Below are 12916 nucleotides of genomic sequence, written 5' to 3' on the forward strand. Positions count from 1 at the left end.
GAGAGGTTCACCACTATGTTTCGAGATGAGTACGTTCCCCCGGTGGAGAGGGAACGGTTGGCCCAGGAGTTCTTGTCCCTCAAGTAGGGTACAAAGTATGTGACTGTGATCACACATATGTTTCATGAGATGGCGTTGTTTTGCCACGATCGCGTGTCTACCGAGCAGGCACGTATGAGCCGATATCTGAGCATTCTGAGGAGAGACATTCATGAGTTCGTGCCGAACTCGACATACCGAACATTTGCTGAGCTCCAGACAAATGCTTGGAAGAGGGAGATTGAGCTAGAGACTCAGGTCAGGGAGGAAGCGGAGTCTCAGAGGAGGGATAGGCGGCCGACACAGTCTCAGCCAGCGGCCAAGCGGGCAAAGCCCGCTGATTCGAGATCGGAGGTCAGAAGGGCTGCACTTATGGGAAGTGCGGCAAGAGCCATGATGGGGTGTCCAGAGCAGGTGTGTGTTACAAGTGCGGGAAGGAGGGGCATATCACGAGGGATTTCCCCAAGGGATTTTCGATTTGCTTCCACTGCAACCAGACTGGCCATAGGAAGGTCGAGTGCCGCAGTTGCTTCAGAGATCAGCGCAAGGATCTACGTGATATGTGCATAATTAGTTAGTTATTTAGCATACATTTTTATTCATTTTTAACTAATTATGAGAATAATATGGACAAAAGGTACTTAATATTGTTTAAATTTTGTTTTCAGTCCAAAAGACATGCTTGGGAGTGAAAGGGAACAAGGGAAAGCAATTGAAGGCCAAAGAGTGAAGATTGAGGGACAAAAGTTCAACTACTCGGCGAGTACACGGGTCTACTCGGTGAGTCCAGCTGAATATTCCAGAAGATAGCCACGACTCCTGCTTTAAGACGGATAACAACGAGTCTACTCGGCGAGTTGGGTCTGCTACTCGCCGAGTACACCCTGTTTTGAGATATCTATAAAAACCAAGCCTTTATCCGATAGGACTACTTTTCTGGCGTTTTTTGAAGATCCTTCTGCGATTGAGAAACTAGGAAGACGCTGAGGAATTCTAATCTTCAACCTTTTGAAGAATTGAAGCAACTAGGTTAATCATTCCACTTAGCTTTAGGATTTGAGTATGTCTAATATAGTTAAACTTGTTTTTGTTTGTGATTTTACTGCAACTATGAGCTAATTTCATTTTTGTTTCTGTTTGGGGAATACCAAGGAACTCCTATGGTATAATTCTTAGTTAATTGATTAATTGTTTATTGGTGATCTATTAAATTAAGTTTGTTAAAGACCCTTATGCATTAATCACAATTATTTTCTGTTAATTGGAAGACAATTAAGCTGCATGAACATCTCTTAGTTGTTAACCTCTTATGTCTATGTGAACACTAATTCATATGCTTAGGAATAATGATTATGAAACTAAGATTAATAAGACAATAATTAGATTAATGTGTGAGCTTGTTTGAGAAACCATCAAACAAGAGGTTAATTGAATCACTAAATTGATTAACCACTACAAATCTTATTTAATCCAAATCATTAATCTAGGGAATTAATTAGTTTAAACACTTGATCACCGCTTAAATTAGTTAATTGTCTAAGGGTTAGGAGTAATGAACATGAACCTAACCACTATAATTGGTAGCCAATAACAATTAATCTATCATAAATACAAATAACCATAGGAGTGAATTGGTTGAACCTAAATAGAAACATCTTTATCAAATTTGGTGAATTAGTTGTTTTCTTTAGTCATTTAGTTAATTAAGTGTTGCTTAAGTTTCTAGTCTTGTAAAACTAGAAGAAAAACCTTTTACTTTCATTAATTGTTTTAGTTAAAATTAGTTATTAGTTTAATTTTCCGTTCCCTGAGTTCGATACCTTACTTACTAAACTATACCACTAAAAGACAGGTTCACTACCTTTGTGTGCTAAATATATTAATAAAAGTAGGGATAAAACAAGTGCATTTTACACACATCAAGTTTTTGGCGCCGTTGCCTCAGTAATTAAGTTGTATGAACATCTCTTAGTTATTAATTTCATATGATTTATTGTGACCACATAGTTGTATGTCTAGGAATAACGAACGTGAAACTAGAATTAACTAGAAGATAGGTAAGTTAATGTTTAAGCTTGTTGGATGAACATCGACAAGAGGTTAATTGAAGGGTCAATTTAGTTAACCACTACAAGTCTTACTTAACCCGAATCAATAATCTAGGAAACCCGTTAATTTTTCACACAAGGTTCTTTAGCAAGCTAAAATAACAAAAATTCACCAACTTAGAATTAATCCTACCAATCAATCAAACCATATTGTCAACTTTGTATCCCCAAACAGAAGTCTAAAGGTTTTAGCTCATAATTGAAGTAAATAACAGCAAACAAACAAAGTCAAATTGTTTAACCATAATGATAAAACAAGAGAATAAGTGGAATGATGAAATTTTGCCTCAATTCTTCTTCAGGATTGAATTCTAGCTTCTCTCGTCGTCTTCTAGGGTTTTTCTGCATTCTCAATCGCAGCTAAACTCTTCTGAATCGTTCCAGAATTCTTCTTAAATAACTTTGTGTGAGATAAATCCCACACAAAGGATCGATTAAATTAGAATTTAATGTTAATTTTTAGAACCGTTCCCCTTTTCAGAATATATATATATATATATATATATATATATATATATATATATATATATATATATATATATATATATAAACGCTTATCATTCGAACCCTAACGAATGGGGGAAGTTTAGGACGATTTTTGGAGGCCAGAAGGGTTCTTAGAAGCTGTGGTTTTCGAGATTTCAACCTAGATATCAAATTGGAAGAAGATCAAAGGCAATAACACACTACTTTTATCTTAATATTTTGCATAAACCATGTTTCAATCATTAGATTATGTTTTTAGTTTGTTATTTGTTGTAGATATGAGCTAAAAACTCATAACTTCTGTTTAGGATAGATGATTTTGTGATTATGGTTTGATTTATGGTAGGATTGATTTAATATTGGTGATTTTGTTGATTTTAGCTTGTTAAAGAACCTTATGTGTGAATGATAACTATTTTTCTGTTAATAGGAAGATAATTAAATAGTATGAACATCTTTTAATTGTCAACCTCATATGTTTATGTGACCACTTTATCATATGTCTAGGATTAATGAACATGAAACTAGAATTAATAAGAAAAATAGGTAAATTCATATGTGAGCTTGTGTGATGACCATCAACAAGAGGTTAACTAAAGGACCAAAATTAGTTAACCATTACAAGTCTAAATTAACCCGAATAAATAACCTAGTGAATTAAATTAAATTAGACAACTGGCCACTGTTTGAGTTAGTTTGTTCTCTAAGGATTAGTGCAGCGAACGTGAATCTAATCACTTGAATCGGTAGCCAATAAAAGAATTAATCCATTGCACTATTACCATAATATCAACCATAAGATCAATTGAGTCGATCTAAACAGTAGTTCCCTTCGTTATTGGATTTAGTTGAATCTTTGTTTATCTAGTTCTTAGTTTCTTAGTTTAAATTTTAGTTAATTGTTTAAGTTTCTAGTCTTGCAAAACTAGAGAAAACCCATTTTCTATTACTTGTTTTATTTAGATAATATTAGCATTTATTTTAATTGTTTACCGTTCTCTGTGTTCGATACCCTACTTGCTTGAACTATATTACTAATCGATAGGTACACTGCCTTTCATGTGTTTATTTTGTGTCTAAGTTAGTAGGATTAAAACTAGTTGGTTTTACACACATATAAAATTAGTTATTAGTTTAATTTTCCGTTCCCTGAGTTCGATACCTTACTTACTAAACTATACCACTAAAAGACAGGTTCACTGCCTTTGTGTGCTAAATATATTAATAAAAGTAGGGATAAAACAAGTGCATTTTACACACATCAAGTTTTTGGCGCCGTTGCCGGGGAACGGTTCTAAATAATTAATCTAATTCCTAATTTTTTCGATCCTTTGTGTGAGTTTACTTGCATAAAGTTACTTTATTGCAATTTAGTAGTTAGTAATTAGGTTTTAGTATCTGTTTTAGTTTTAATATTAAGCTAATAATTTTCTCAAAAACACACTGGTACTCGCCGAGTGCAGTCGCACCTACTCGGCGAGTACAAGCGTATTCAGCAGTTAATTTTCGAATTTTTTTTAGTACATTTTTTTGTTCGTTTTACGCTTTTGTTCTGTTTATTTCAGGACTTTCATGACCAGAGGATCAAACACCCCGCTGGTACCCCCGTTTGAAGATCCCGAATCCGCATTAAAAAGAAACAAAGGAAAGGACGTGGAGAGCTCGAGTACACCAAAGAAGTCACATTTGTCCAATTTGAAGACTGTTTTTGGGAAAAAGAAGAGTAGCAAATCAGGAGCATCCAGTGCCTCTTTGACAATCGAGGACCCAATTCAAGAAGATATTTAGTTCGAGACCGAGGAAGAAGAGGAACCTACATACGAGCACAACACCGATTCCGAGGAAGAGTTAGCTATCACAATGGCTAACATTGATGAAATCCCCATGGGAGAATGGAAGAAGAGGATGTGTGACGACACTGGCCCGGGACTTGTGCAACCCGCAATTCCCGCGACTGCTACCTTCGAGCTAAAGGGTCATATCCTAGCCTTACTTAAAGAAATACCTTTTTATGGAAAAGACCATGAAGATGCCTACAAGCATTTGGACAAAGTCAATGATGTAGCTGATTACTTCAATGTTCCAAATGTGCCCCGCGAGACTCAGTTACTTCGTATGCTCCCGGTGACATTCAAAGTTGCTGCAAAAGACTGGCTCAAGTCACTTCCCCCCCGGATCAGTCACCACTTGGGCCAAGATGAAAGAAGAATTCATTGATCACTTTTGCCCACCTTCCAAGATAGCCAAGTTGAAGAAGGCCATTGCTAACTTTGAACAACAAGCTGGAGAGTCGCTATACGAAGCATGGGAGAGGTACAAGAGCTTACTAAGAAACTGCCCACACCATGACCTAAACAGCCAGCAAGAAGTATCCATCTTCTATGATGGAGTTAATGTCACAACCAGGCAGTTACTAGACTCACAAGGCCCGCTCACAAAGAAGTCGCCCCCGGTGATCAATGAATTGATTGAAGAATTCTCTAGACACTCTAGAGAATACCACAACCCTAGACATGATGTCACTAGGGGAGCCGCTTATGCAGCTACTGAAGACTTATCCGCGGTCATGGCTATGCTAAAAACCATGGATAGGAGGATGGATAAGATGGATCAAACAATCCATGCTATTCGGGTGGGTTGTGAAAACTGCAATGGGCCTCACCTCACTAGAGACTGTGATTTAGATGAGAATGGCAACAAGAAGGCGCAAGTGTGTTACTCAAGTGGAGACCAATATGATGAAGACTGGCGCAAACAAAAGAAAGATTGGCTCCCTTATGAAGAGTACAAGAAAGCCAAGGAGGAAAGGTTTAGGCAAAAAGGGAGAGGGTTCTACCAAAAGGAGGAGCCGGTGCAAGAAAGGAAGCCAAGCTTGGAAGAAATGCTCACCAAATTTGTAGCTGCTTCAGAAAAAAGACATAGTGACCATGATGTTGCAATACAAGAAACAAGGACCATGCTTAGGAACCAGCAAGCATCTATCCACAATATAGAGACACAGCTTGGGCAACTTGCTCAACAAATCAACCAAAGGTCACCGGGCGAACTTCCTAGCAAAACTGAAAATAACCCACGAGGCACGCACATAAACATAGTCACAACAAGAAGTGGGAAGGTAATCACTCCCCTGGCACCTATTCAGACTGATTCATCCAAGAAATCACAGAAGGAGGAGGTAGAAAAGCAAGCAGAAAACCAAGAAATGCAATCTGACAGCCCTACTCGCCGAGTACCATGTATGGACTCGGTGAGTACATCATAAAATCCACCGCATAGATTCCTGAAAAACTTTAACAGCCTCCCATGCCATACCCAACCCGAGCTAAGAAGGAGAAGCAGGAAGAGGAGTATCAGAAGTTTCTAGATCATATCAAGACTCTTCAAATCAACATACCCTTCATTGAAGCCGTCATGCAAATGCCCAAGTATGCAAAGTTCCTTAAGGAACTTCTCACTAATAGAAGGAAGATGGAAGAAGTGAAGAAGGTAGTACTCAATGAAAACTGCTCAGCTGCTATGCTAAATAAGCTACCAAAGAAGAAAGGTGATTCGGGGAGTTTAACTTTACCTTGCTAATTTGGCAACTTGACCACCATTCATGCCTTAGCCGATTCGGGAGCAAGTGTGAATCTAATGCCATATTCATTCTTTAAGAAGCTGGATCTCCCGGAACCAAGGCTAATTCGCATGGCAATACACTTGGCAAACAAGACAGTTACCTTCCCAAGAGGCATATGCGAAGACATATTAGTCAAGGTGGACAAATTCGTCTTTCCCGCTGATTTTATCATTTTAGACATGGAGACGGATCCACAAGTGCCAATCATCCTTGGAAGACCCTTCCTCAACACGGCAAGTGCTATAGTAGACATGAGGGACTCAAAGCTCACCTTGCGGGTAGGAGAAGATTCAGTCACATTTGGGGTGGACCAAGCCATGAAGTATTCAAGGAATAGTGACGACACGGCATTCTCAATCGATATGTTAGACAAATTATTGGAGGAATACATAACTGAAGATTCCATCAAGATCACAACTAAGGATGAAGAATTTGATCCAGAAAAAGACTTGATGGAAATTGAAAGACTGTTGGAAGAAGCCGACTATGAAGAATTATTGAAGAACACTGACAGTCCTACTCGCCGAGTAGAACCGGTCTACTCGCCGAGTACCTCTGAAGAAAAGGCAGAAGTTATGAATACAGTCAGAACCAACAGTCAGAACCAAAAATCGGAGCTTAAAACTTGCCGAGTATCCTACCTGCACTCGGCGAGTCCAACAGTCAGAACCAAAAATCGGAGCTTAAAACTTTACCAGATCATTTGGAGTATGCTTTTCTCGAAGAAGGCAACCAAAAGCCAGTAATTATAGCCTCTGACCTGACCAATTCTGAAAAAGAAGAGCTCGTGCAAGTGTTGAAGAAGCGGAAACGGGCCATAGCATGGAGCATCACCGACATAAAGGGAATAAGCCCATCTTATTGCTCCCACAAGATCAATCTGGAAGAAGGAGCAAAGCCGGTTGTACAGCACCAAAGAAGACTAAACCCGAAAATGCAAGAAGTAGTCAAGAAGGAAGTGGTCAAAATCTTAGATGCGGGAATTATATATTCCATTTCCGACAGTCCATGGGTGAGTCCGGTCCAAGTGGTGCCCAAGAAAGGAGGGATGCGGTCATAACCAACGAAAAGAACAAGCTAATTCCGACACGAACGGTAACCAGTTGGAGAGTGTGAATCGATTAACGAAAGCTAAACGATGCCACTCGTAAAGACCATTTTCCCTTACCTTTTATTGATCAAATGTTAGAAAGACTATCGGGCCATAGCTATTATTGCTTTCTAGATGGATTTTCGGGTTATTTTCAAATACCCATAGACCCAATGGACCAAGAAAAGACCATATTCACTTGCCCAAGTGGGACTTTTGCTTATAGACGCATGCCTTTTGGGTTATGCAATGCACCCGTGACTTTTCAAAGGTGTATGACAGCCATATTCCACGATATGGTGGAAAAATTCATGGAAGTTTTTATGGACGGTTTTTCCGTTTTTGGATCTTCTTTCCATGATTGTCTCACTAATCTTGATTTAATGCTTGCTAGGTGTGAAAAAACCGATTTGGTCCTCAATTGGTAGAAATGTCATTTTATGGTCAAGGAGGGTATAGTGTTGGGCCACAAGATTTCCAAAATGGGAATTGAAGTGGATAGGGCAAATATAGACACTATTGCCAAATTACCCCCACCAACTAATGTGAAGGGCATTAGGAGTTTTCTAGGACACGCGGGTTTTTACCGGCGTTTCATAAAAGATTTTTCCAAAATAACTAGACCTCTAACCCAATTGCTACTAAAAGATGCACCATTTAATTTTACTAAAGAATGTTTAGAGGCATTTGAATTTTTAAAGGAAAAACTAACTAATGCCCCGATCATTATTGCACCAAATTGCAACTTACCTTTTGAGATTATGTGTGATGCTAGTGACTATGCATTAGGAGTTGTCCTTGGTCAAAGGGTTGATAAGCACTTTCAACCCATATATTATGCTAGCAAGACTCTAAACCCAGCCCAAGAAAATTACACCACCACTGAAAAAGAATTATTAGATGTGGTGTATGCCTTTGACAAATTCCGCCCTTATTTAGTTTTATCTAAAACTACTGTTTTTACTGACCACTCGGCTATCAAGTATTTGTTTTCCAAACAGGATGCCAAGCCAAGACTGATATGATGGGTGCTACTTCTTCAAGAATTTGACATAGAGATACGAGACAAGAAGGGAATGGAGAATGTAGCAGCTGACCACTTGTCCAGGCTTGAGAACCCGCAATTGCAAGAAGATAAAGTTGGAGACGACTTCCCGGACGAGTACATTATGGTGACAGTGGGAGAAGAGCCATGGTTCGCGGACATGACTAATTATTTAGCTACAAAATACATCCCGAAAGATTTTAGCAGTCAACAAAAGAAGAAATTCTTTGTTGAATTAAAATATTACTTTTGGGATTAGCCATACCTCTTCCGAAGCTGTGTGGATGGGATCATATGTGTATTCGGGAAGGAAAGCCGGAAAATACTAGAGCATTGTCATAGCGGGCCCACGGGTGGACATCATGGAGCACACTACACGACAAAGAAGATCTTTGACATTGGGTTTTATTGGCCCACAATTTTTAAAGATGCAACCCAATTTGTCAAAAAATGTGATGCTTGTCAAAGGGTGGGTAACATTTCATCTCGAAATGAAATGCCACAACATAGTATCCAAGTATGCGAGGTGTCGATGTGTGGGGAATTGACTTCATGGGACCATTTCCCATGTCCAAAGGAAACAAATACATACTAGTGGCAGTGGATTACGTATCCAAATGGGCGGAAGCACAAGCATTACCAACAAATGACGGACGGGTGGTAGTACGGTTTTTAAAGAAACTATTTTCACGATTTGGAGTCCCGAAATCCCTTATAAGTGACCGAGGCACACATTTTGCCAATGATCAAATGGAAAAGGTGTTAAAGAAATATGGGGTCACCCATAAGTTTTCCACATCATACCATCCACAAACTAGTGGACAAACCGAAGTAACAAATCGAGCCTTAAAGCGAATTTTGGAGAAATCGGTGGGGAGCAATCGCAAGGAATGGTCGGATAAGCTAGATGATGCACTTTGGGCTTTTCGTACAGCTTTCAAAACACCTATTGGTACCACACCATATAGGTTAGTTTATGGAAAGCAATGTCATTTACCGGTGGAGCTAGAACACAAGGCGTTTTGGGCTTTGAAGAGGTGTAATTTCAACATGGAGGAACTAAAGAGCAACCGATTAATGCAAATGAATGCTCTTGAAGAGCTAAGGAATGATGCATACTCTAGTTCATGGATTTATAAAGAGAAGACCAAGATGTGGCATGACAAAAGGATTAAAGATAAATAAATTCATGAAGGCCAAAAAGTGTTGCTCTTTAACTCAAGACTAAAGCTTTTCTCGGGAAAACTCAAGTCAAGGTGGGATGGGCCTTTTATAGTGAAGACGGTGTTTCCACATGGTGCTATAGAGCTATTATCAAGAGATGGCACACCTTTCAAGGTCAATGGTCATAGGGTTAAAAAGTATGAAGAAGGAGTCCCCCGGAATAAAGGAATGGAAGAGTTGCTGCTGCTGGAAAGGATTGCAACCACGTAGAAGGGGAGGAGTCCAGCTAATGACTCCCTAAAAAGAAGCGCTTCTCGGGAGGCAACCCGAGTTTCAAGTTTGCATTTTCTTTCCTTTTCTTTATTTTCATTTTTTCTTTTCTTCGTCTATTTTGAGAACACAACTGCTTGAGGACAAGCAATGCCTAAAGTGTGGGGTGGATGGTTTAAAAAATGAGAAAATACATAAATTTTTCAAAATTATCACAAATTTTTTCAATCTGTAAGGTTTACTTGCCGAGTAGGCATGTATACTCGGCGAGTACCTGCCCGAGTAACCCGAAAAAACGCGTAACTGCATATGTACTCGGCGAGTAGGTCCTTTATACTCGGCGAGTAGCCGATTTACACGGGTGAAATATAAGTCTGTAAAAAAGAGAGTTTTTCACCCATTTCACCTCATACTCGCCGTGCACAGCAAATACTCGAGCAGCCCCAGGCGATTTTCGCGATTTCTTCCAATGTATCCAATTTTCTACTCAATTCTCGTCATTCAACCAAAAAGGTAATATCTTTACACTATAAACTCATTAAAGGTTCGATCTTTAACATAGATTTGCCCCGATTTTGCTTGATTTCGGATTTAGGGGTTTCCTCAAATTCTAGGGTTTCGAATTAGCCATGAATTAGGTAATATTAGGATGAATTTCTTTATGATTTATGGTTAGATAGGTCATTACAACAAACCCCTGTGGAAAATTTGGACTTTTGGACGCTATACACAGTTCCGAGACAATACAGTCTCGTTGTTCATCCTACTCGCCGAGTAGGTCGTGTACTCGGCGAGTAGATGATTATTCAGACCCAATTTCATTGCTTTTAATTACTGGGTATTGTTTGTTTGTGTGTTTTTTGATGTTTGTATGTAGGAACAATGTTCAGAAGGGGGCAGTCTTCGCGTGGGGGGGGGGGAGCCAGAGTGATATCCCGTGGCTTTCTTTTCAACACATAACTTCTAAGTCATCCCAAGCAAGGGCCAGAAACAGATTGGAGGCCCTCAAGTAAAAGGAAATTCATCTACCAAACGCGGTTGACTGGGGTTGGCTGGGCAATGTAGGGTTGGAGGAGGAGCTTTCACCTTATTTGGTGAAAGAATGCAGTTTGGGGTACACCACCATCACGTGTGATGGGTGGTTACAATTATTCAAGATTCAAGAATCCGTGTATGTCGAGTTCTTTTGGGAATTTTTTGCTACCATCTCATTCCGAGGTGGTAGTGAGTATTACAATTCCAACACAATCTCTTTTTCTTTGGGCGGGGAGCTGCGACAATGCAGCATGGCTGAGTTCTCTTGGAGGTTAGGAATCTATGACCAGAGCATGATGATGACTGAAGACTTTGAAGCTTTCTTGGAGAACTGCCATAAAGAACTTCCGGAGGCAGTGGTGGCCTCAACATGGTGGAACCAGATCGCTAACCGAGTGTATATTCCTTCCACCGCCCAAGAAGGCCACATTCGCTCACCAATCCACCGCCTTATTCACCGATTTGTTGCCAACACCATCAACCAGAGGAAGGATTGGGACAAGGTCCCAACCCTTGACATCTTCTATTTATGGAGTATCATTACTCCCGACGCCTTTTGCAACCTCCCATATTGCATTGCCAAATTCCTCGCTGACGGGGCGGTTAAAGAAAAAGTCAACTCAAAAATCAATGGAGGCATGTTTGTGACTAGGCTAGCGAGGTCGTATGGGATTTTAGATTTGCCACAAGCTCGGGCACACACGGTTATCCACCCTCCACCATTCAACACTGCACTATATCGGAGGGCAAGGATAGTCGATAAGTTTGGAGATTCCTTCACTATTCCACATGAAGACGAGCCGACGATTCCCGAGGAGTCCGGAAGGCGGGTTTGACAGCGTAGCGAGCGGGTGCGGGAAGATCCACCGGTTATTCCGGTGGAGGAGGACAATGACGGATGGAACCAATTAGAGTACCGCCGCTACTTAGATGACATTGGGCAAGGGGTGAACTATAATAACCAATCTTTTGAATATCTTTTTCAACAAATGAATATTGACCCAAGACCCGGTCCCGGATGTCCATATATTATGAATTGGGATGAGCGGATGAGGAGAAGAGAAGAAGAAGGAAGAAGTGACACGGGAGGAGCCGATATGGAAGATGAAGGATGAAGAATTGTTTTCTTTTATGTTTTTATGCTTATGATGTTTTGGTTATGTTTTGGAAAAATGTTAAAACACTTGGATGATGTTTGTTTTTGTGGGTTGATTATTATTGTCACTTTTAGTTGTTTATTTTTTTTCAGGATAGAAGATTAGGAGGCATGCTAATTTGTGAGGGTCGAGAAGGGATTAAGAGATTTTCAAGAAAAAAAATGGAGTTTTGTCCTTAGGATTGAGTCCGTGAAAGTTGAGAGCAATAGAATGTGCTATTACTGAAGGAAATTAGAAGACAGGGTCAGTTTGCATTTCTAATTTCAGAACCAGAGTAAAAGGGAACGTCAGCTGAACCAGTTTTGGCAACACAATGTCTACTCGCCGAGTGCACAAACTCTACTCGGCGAGTACATGAGTTATTACACGATATCGTTCTAAGACACGAGCTACTCGCCGAGTCCACGCTATTACTCGCCGAGTATATTGCCAATTTTCGATTTCCAGAACTGCTTTGGGCACTTTCACTGCAACATTTACTCACTTTTTGGGAGGAATTACCACTGGAGATTTTCTTAAGAAGCTTGTTCTGTGAAATTTTCAAGCTATCAACCACACGAGATTTGACACCCGAGCCATGGATGAGCTGTTCCTATGGCTAAAGTCAAGAGAAGAAGGAGCTAAAGAAGAGAGTATCAACCTATCGACTGCTACCCCAGGGGAGTTTGTTACAATTCCCTCTATATATTTGCATTTTTATTTTTTTTGCATAGTATGCAATGAGGGAATTGCATAAAATAAGTGTGGGGTAGGGGGTTGGTTACATATTAGAAAATTTAGAATCTTAATTTAGACTAATTTTAAAAAAACTAAAAAAATATTACTTAGGATTTAATTTAGGAAATTTTGGTAAAAGTAAAATTAGGATTCCATGTTAGAATTGTGTTGATAATTGCATGAAAA

General features: G+C 39.7%; 1 non-coding gene across 1 annotated transcript; it reads right to left on the reverse strand.

The window, feature by feature from the left end:
- Positions 1-4878: 4878 nt before the first annotated feature.
- Positions 4879-4985, reverse strand: LOC145055995 (small nucleolar RNA R71). The gene has a single exon (XR_013685537.1). It is a non-coding gene; the product is annotated as a small nucleolar RNA R71 (small nucleolar RNA).
- Positions 4986-12916: the final 7931 nt, after the last annotated feature.

Source organism: Lactuca serriola, chromosome 5 (assembly GCF_051521515.1).
Source record: "Lactuca serriola cultivar US96UC23 chromosome 5, Lser_US96UC23_V15, whole genome shotgun sequence".
NCBI lineage: Eukaryota > Viridiplantae > Streptophyta > Magnoliopsida > Asterales > Asteraceae > Lactuca > Lactuca serriola.